Below are 6,770 nucleotides of genomic sequence, written 5' to 3'. Positions count from 1 at the left end.
AAAATTAATTCACGCCAAAGTATAATCCATAATTTAAGCTACAATTAAGAATCACAGACAGCGCTCAGGTCCTGTCCTCCCCAGAGAAGACTTCACCACAGAGCCCACCACATTCCACTCCTCGCTAAGCCTAATTCTCCCAGATTCGGCCTGCTGAAACTCCCCTGCCCCGCGTGGCTCTACAGCAGCCTTCCTGACCCGCTCTGGGTCAAACTTAGCCCCCATTTCACGGAGACCAAGCGTACGTTCACCACTTTTCCGGCCCGCGGAGCCGGTGTGGCGAATCGCTGCAGACCGTTTTACGACAACTTGCGGCCGCGCGGCGCGGCTGACGGCAACGCCGCGCTGCTCTTGAAGTCAGTCCGGAGACGGCGTTGCTTTTCGGATGTTGGATATGTGGCACTATGTGGCGCGTCTGTGCGCGACGGGCTCAGAATGCACCAAGGGCAGGATTCGGGGCTCAGTGGACGGCCTTGCGGGAGGAGCCAGGAGCTCCGTGCGTGACCCCGCAGGCTGGCCCGTCACAGCAGCAAAACCACAGGGTATGGCGGGGTCCCGCACTCTGCGGCTGGAGCCCCGATCTCTTGGGCCACACCGTGGAATCGCGTCTTGCTGCAGCTCTGGGGATCGCCTAGCCGCCGCTGGCATAGCCTACCCACGCATCAGAAGGTTTTATTGCCTTCAGTTTTCTCTTCAGTGCAGGCAGGCACCATAGCCCGCTGGGAAAAGAAGGAAGGCGAAAAAAAATCAATGAAGGTGAACTAATTGCAGAGGTTGAAACTGATAAAGCTACTGTTGGATTTGAGAGCGTGGAGGAGTGTTATATGGCAAAGGTCCTTGTTGCTGAAGGTATCAGAGATGTTCCAGTTGGAGCAGTCATCTGTATCACAGTTGAAAAGTCTGAAGATATTGAAACCTTTAAAAATTACACACTTGATTCTTTGGCAGCACCTGCCCCACCAGGAGCCCCGGCACTAACCCCTGCCGCCCCTGCTCCATCACCTGCACCTTCTGCTCAGGCTCCTGGTAGCTCATCTCCTACTCATATGCAGGTGATTCTTCCTGCCCTCTCTCCCATCATGACCATGGGCACAGTTAAGAGGTGGGGAAAAAAGAATTAAGTGAGGAGCCAAACGAAGGAGATTTATTGGCAGAGATAGAGACTGACAAGGCCTCTATAGGTTTTGAAGTGCGGGAAGAAGGCAAAAATCCTGATCCCTGAAGGCACACGAGATGTCCCTCTAGGAACCCCACCCTGTATCATTGTAGAAAAAGAGGCAGATAACCAGCGTTTGCTGACTATTGGCCAACTGAAGTAACTGATTTAAAACCACCAGCACACCACCTAGCCCATTCACCTTCAGCCCCCCCGGCCAGCTGCTCCAGCTGGACCAAAGGGAAGAGTGCTCCTTAGCCTGCTTGCAAAGAAGTTGGCAGCAGAGAAGATTGACCTTACACAAGTAAAAAGGACAGGGCCAGATGGCAGAATCATTAAGAAGGACATCAACTCCTTTGTGCCTATGAAAACTGCTCCCACTTCAGCAGCCGCTGTGCCTCCGGAGTCGAGGAGTGGCTCCAGTTCCTACAGGTGTCTTCACAGATATCCCAGTCACCAACATTCACCAAGTCATTGCACAGCAGTTAATGCAATCTAAGCAAACAATACCTCATTATTACCTTTCTATTGATGTAAATATGGGAGAAATTTTGTTGGTATGGAAAGAGGATGTTACAAGGAAAAAGCAAAATTTCCATCAATGACTTCATTATAAAAGCTTCAGCTTTGGCATGTTTAAAAGTTCCTGAAGGAAATTCTTCTTGGTTGGACACAGTTGTAAGACAAAATCATGTTGGTATCAGTGTTGCAGTCAGTACTCCTGCAGGACTCATCACATCTATTGTATTTAATGCACATATAAAAGAACTGGAAACTGTTGCTAATGACGTTATTTCTTTAGCAACCAAAGCACGAGAGGGTAAACTACAGCCGCATAAGTTCCAGAGTGGCACTTTTACAATCTCAAATTTAGGAAAGTTTGGGATTAAGAGCTCTGCTATTATTAACCCCCCCGAGCACGTATTTTGGCAGTTGGTGCTTCAGAGGATAGACTGGTTCCAGCAGATAATGAAAAAGGATTTGATGTGGCTAGCATGATGTCTGTTACACTTAATTGTGATCATCAGGTTGTGGATGGAGCAGATGGAGCCCAGTGGCTTGCTGAGTTCAAGAAAGTACCTTGAGAAAGCTATCACCATGTTATTATAATTAATCCAAGAATTTCTAGACTCTCCTAGGTCATACTGTTTCATTCTTACCACGGTATAAATATGTTATTAAATGGTGGTTCTATTTATTTTAAGGTTAACCAGTTATTTTTGAGTCTGTCCAGATATTTGTAATGGGCATTACTGAATTTTTTTAAATGCCAATTACATCCCAATATTGTGCACATTTAATAAACACCAGATTTTAAGCTGTGTACTCCTAGTCAAGGGGCCTGTGGCATAGCCCTTTGGTGGCAAGTCCTTCCACTAGAAATGCAGAGGTAGAATTGTGGTTCCCTATTGAGACAGACACATAAAAGTAACCTTGATGAGACCCTGAGGTTTTGAATTTTAATTATTGTAAATGTTTTGATTAGATTTGAGAAAAAGAGAAGAAGTTGGGAAAACTAGTTCTCTTGGAGAAAGGATTTGAACTGAAACTTGATTTTGGAATTTAAGCCTAATTTGAAAATTTCTGTTATATAATCTTGGTTTATCATGGATGGGAAACATGGAGAGCTTAAAGGAAAATATGAGAAAAATTTAAAAGTCAACATTTTTATAGGACGGCTCAACCAGCTGTTCTTTGTTTATTTTTCCATGACTTCAGAAATGACCAGCTCCTTGGTATAAATGAGAATTTGTGTGGGTATCTATTTAAACAATTTAAATATGTCATTGTGAGAGCGGAATTCTATAATTGCCTCAAATAAAAGGATATGCTTATAGAATTTAACAGAGAAAAAAATCACAAATAATATGTTGACATCATAAGATGTACTTACTTAGAAATGGACTAATTTTAATTAGAAACAACACCAGTAGATATAACACAAAAATATTAAGTGTAAATGATAAAATAATACATTAAAAGAAAAGCCTTCAGCTGTAACCGGCTGAGATGTGTGTCTTGCAAGCCTTCCATAACAGGATTAAGCCAGAGAAACTGAGCTCCTGGAAACAGACATAATATTAATAGATGGTGTGAGTATACTTTACTTGAAAATGGGACATTAAACATCAATATTCAACATATCTTTGGTACAATTACATAACAGATTGGATAATGCATTTAAAGTACATACTGATGTGTGGTACACACAGAGCACTCAATAAATACCAGCAATTATTATTAGGAAGATGAATGCAAGTAAGATGACCATTGTCATCCTTGAGGCTCTGTTATTTCTTTTTGAAGCTTACTTATTAAAAGATTAACTCCAAGGCTTCCCTGGTGGCTCAGGGGTAAAGAATCCACCTGCCAATTTAGGAGACATGGGGTCCATCCCTGGTCCAGGAAGATCCCACATGCAGTGGGGCAACTAAGCCCGTAGGCCACTACTAAGCACACACACCATAGACTCTGGGAGTTGCAACTTCTGAGCCCCCGTGCCACAAGTACGGAAACCTGCACACCAGCAGAGAAGCCACTGCAATGGGAAGCCCAGGTGCTGCAGTGAGACAGGAGCCCGCATCCGCTGCCACCAGAGAAAAGCCCATGCAGCAGCAGAGACCCAGCCCAGCTGTAAATACATACATGCTGCTGCTGCTGAGTCGCTGCAGTCGTGTCCAACTCTGTGCGACCCCATAGACGGCAGCCCACCAGGCTCCCCCGTCCCTGGGATTCTCCAGGCAAGAGCACTGGAGTGGGTTGCCATTTCCTTCTCCAGTGCAAGAAAGTGAAAAGTGAAAGTGAAGTTGCTCAGTCGTGCCCGACCCTCAGCGACCCCACGGACTGCAGCCTACCAGGCTCCTCTGTCCATGGGATTCTTCAGGCAAGAGTACTGGAGTGGGTTGCCATTGCCTTCTCTGAAATAAATACATAAATAAACATTTTTTTAAAAGTCTTATCTCCAATGATCCATGTGTGATTTTGACCCTGTTTGGTTCTGCCTCATCACAGAAATGTTAGTATTTAATGAAAACAACACAAGGAGTGAAATCTGTTCACTAAAACCTGTTTGTAAGGCCTTCCTCATAACCTGCGGAGTGTCAGAACTTGCGCATTTTTGACTCACCAGATTCCGCTGCTTCACACAACAACTTATATAGGTCCAACCACACTTGCTAGTGAAAACATGTCCAGGGCACGATTGGGGTTCAGAAAATGGGGTGTCCCATCTGCCCACTAGAATGTACAGTTCATGGGATGGGAACCTGTCTGGCCCATCACACAATATTTCCTCAATAAATACTGGAGTGGCCTTTCCCACCACGTTTCTTGTTTTTGAACTTCCACTTATCTCACATTTAAAGCAGTATTGCTTGCCCTTTTCCCTGTTTTGCTTTATTTATCAAAACAAAACCTCTAAGTCTTCTATTCTTCATCATATCCAGACCAACTCTTCCTATATAGAGACTTAGTTGCCATATTCAGAGCTAACAACTAAATAAAAATCAGGGAAAAAAGTCTTCTCCCATTGCAAGGGGCCTGGGTTCAATCCCTGGTCAGGGTGCTAGATCCCACATGTCGCAAGACCAGGTGCAGAAAAATAAATATTTAAAAAGTAAATAAAAGTTCCTATTTCTTATGAGATTGTTTCAGAAACATTTCAGACCCATGATACTGTATTTTCATATTGTAAAACAGGTTTTACAATAATGGATGCTGTAGCTTCATAGAGCGTGACATTGAGACTACTCCTCACCAAAGACCAGATAGGTCTTAAGAGATATGACATTGCTGAATTTACCACAGTCCAGTACTGGTCTTCCATCTTGTCGGTCTGTATTACAGCAGTGAAATGTGCAAATAAAAGCATAAAGATACCATGGCAAAAATAAAATAAATAAGCACTATGGTCAAGAAACTCTGCTCAAAGTCCCTCCGTACTTTTCTGGACCTAGAGCTCCTCCAGGCTCCACCGGTGCCCGTTCCCACCCCACCTCCTTGGGACGCCTGCACTTCCTCACCCCGCTGCCAGCTTTTCAGATGAATTCAGGAACCCTCCTGCAGCCTCTCCTAACAGTCGTGAGCAACAGTACGAGTGAGGTGAATGTGTGATGTGTTTACACTTTTAAAGATAAAATTACAAATGCCAGTAAACTATCAAATAATATGTGAATCTTCAAGACAAGACTTTAAAATGTGTGCAATTATGAGTGCTATGTGACTGAAATTTGACAAAATATCCAAGACCACTGACTATCACTGCACAGCTTTCATGTTCTGTTGAAGGGAAGGGATATTTATATAAATAATTGAAAACAGTGATTTTGTTGAAATGAAGGTAATAAAAGTTTACAAAATATGACTAAATTTTTTTCCATCTAAACATTACTTTCCCTTCAATAGATCACCTAGATTTGTTCAATGAAAATTATATTACTTCAACATTATCTTTAAAATTAAAAGATAAATTAGAATGAAAAATATAAATAAATCAGAATGACTTAAGCTGACTGTAAATGCTTTTGAAGATGTTAATTAAATCTTATTTATTTTTATAAAGTTAAGACTAATGCTCATATAGTTTAATACTGTTTACCTGCCAAAATAAATTAAAGATGTAACACTCCACTCATATTTCATCTAAAGCTACCAATCTGAGAACTCTGCTAATTGTTTAACATGGTAAAATGTATTGTGTTCCTTTAAGACTGTATGAATTCTACGATAATTTGGGAGAAATTGGTACTTTTATTCTTCTCACACTTTTCCACTTTGTTGGCATTTTCCATTACTTCTTTCAGAATGACTTGATTGCTTCATTTATACAGATCCTGTGCCTTCCTTGTGGACATTGTTTATAAGCATTTTATTATTGCTCTATATATCGTGGAAAGATTGTTTCCCAATTCTATTTCTAGGCATGCCTTGCTATCCTATAGATAAACTATTGATTTTTGTGTTTATAGCTTTTGTCAACTTTAGGCTTTAGCAAAACAGTGTCAAAAAAACCCCACTGAGCAGGCAAGGCTTACTTTGCTGGATTTGCTGAAATAAGAAAGGAAAACACCCTGGCAGAATCTTAAGAGCCCAGACAGAAAGAGTGGAGTGGTGAGTTTGTAGGGTCTGACTGCTTCTGCTGCTAAGTCACGTCAGTTGTGTCCGTTTCTGTGCGACCCCATAGACGGCAGCCCACCAGGCTCCCCCATCCCTGGGATTCTCCAGGCAAGAACACTGGAGTGGGTTGTCATTTCCTTCTCCAGTGCATGAAAGTGAAAAGTGAAAGTGAAGGGTCTGACTAGGTGACAGATTCTCAGACAAGTATTGTGAGATCGGGAATTCCTTGGGACCTGGCAGGATGTGAGACACAATAGGTTTATACTCATGTGCATACGAGACCAAGTTCTGAGCCAAGTTTGCTCAACAGTCTTGATAATTCAGGTGTTTTTACTGATTTGCAGTTGATATTGAGGGCTAAGTATTTCCCAGAGCCAGATTTACCCTGTCTTTCATTTTTCTCAGCCTTCACGTAGTGACATCTTGGGGATGAATAGTTTCTAATCACGGGGAAAAGCAAAACCACGTGGATTTAAACTCTCAGCCCCTCTCCTTTGAC

General features: G+C 42.5%; 1 pseudogene; it reads left to right on the top strand.

Moving 5' to 3' along the window:
* On the top strand, positions 369-3,511 carry LOC102186486 (annotated as a pseudogene).

The sequence above is a fragment of the Capra hircus genome, chromosome 10 (assembly GCF_001704415.2).
Source record: "Capra hircus breed San Clemente chromosome 10, ASM170441v1, whole genome shotgun sequence".
NCBI lineage: Eukaryota > Metazoa > Chordata > Mammalia > Artiodactyla > Bovidae > Capra > Capra hircus.
Note: the sequence above shows the minus strand (reverse complement) of the source record. Positions and strands in the feature narration are given on the sequence as shown.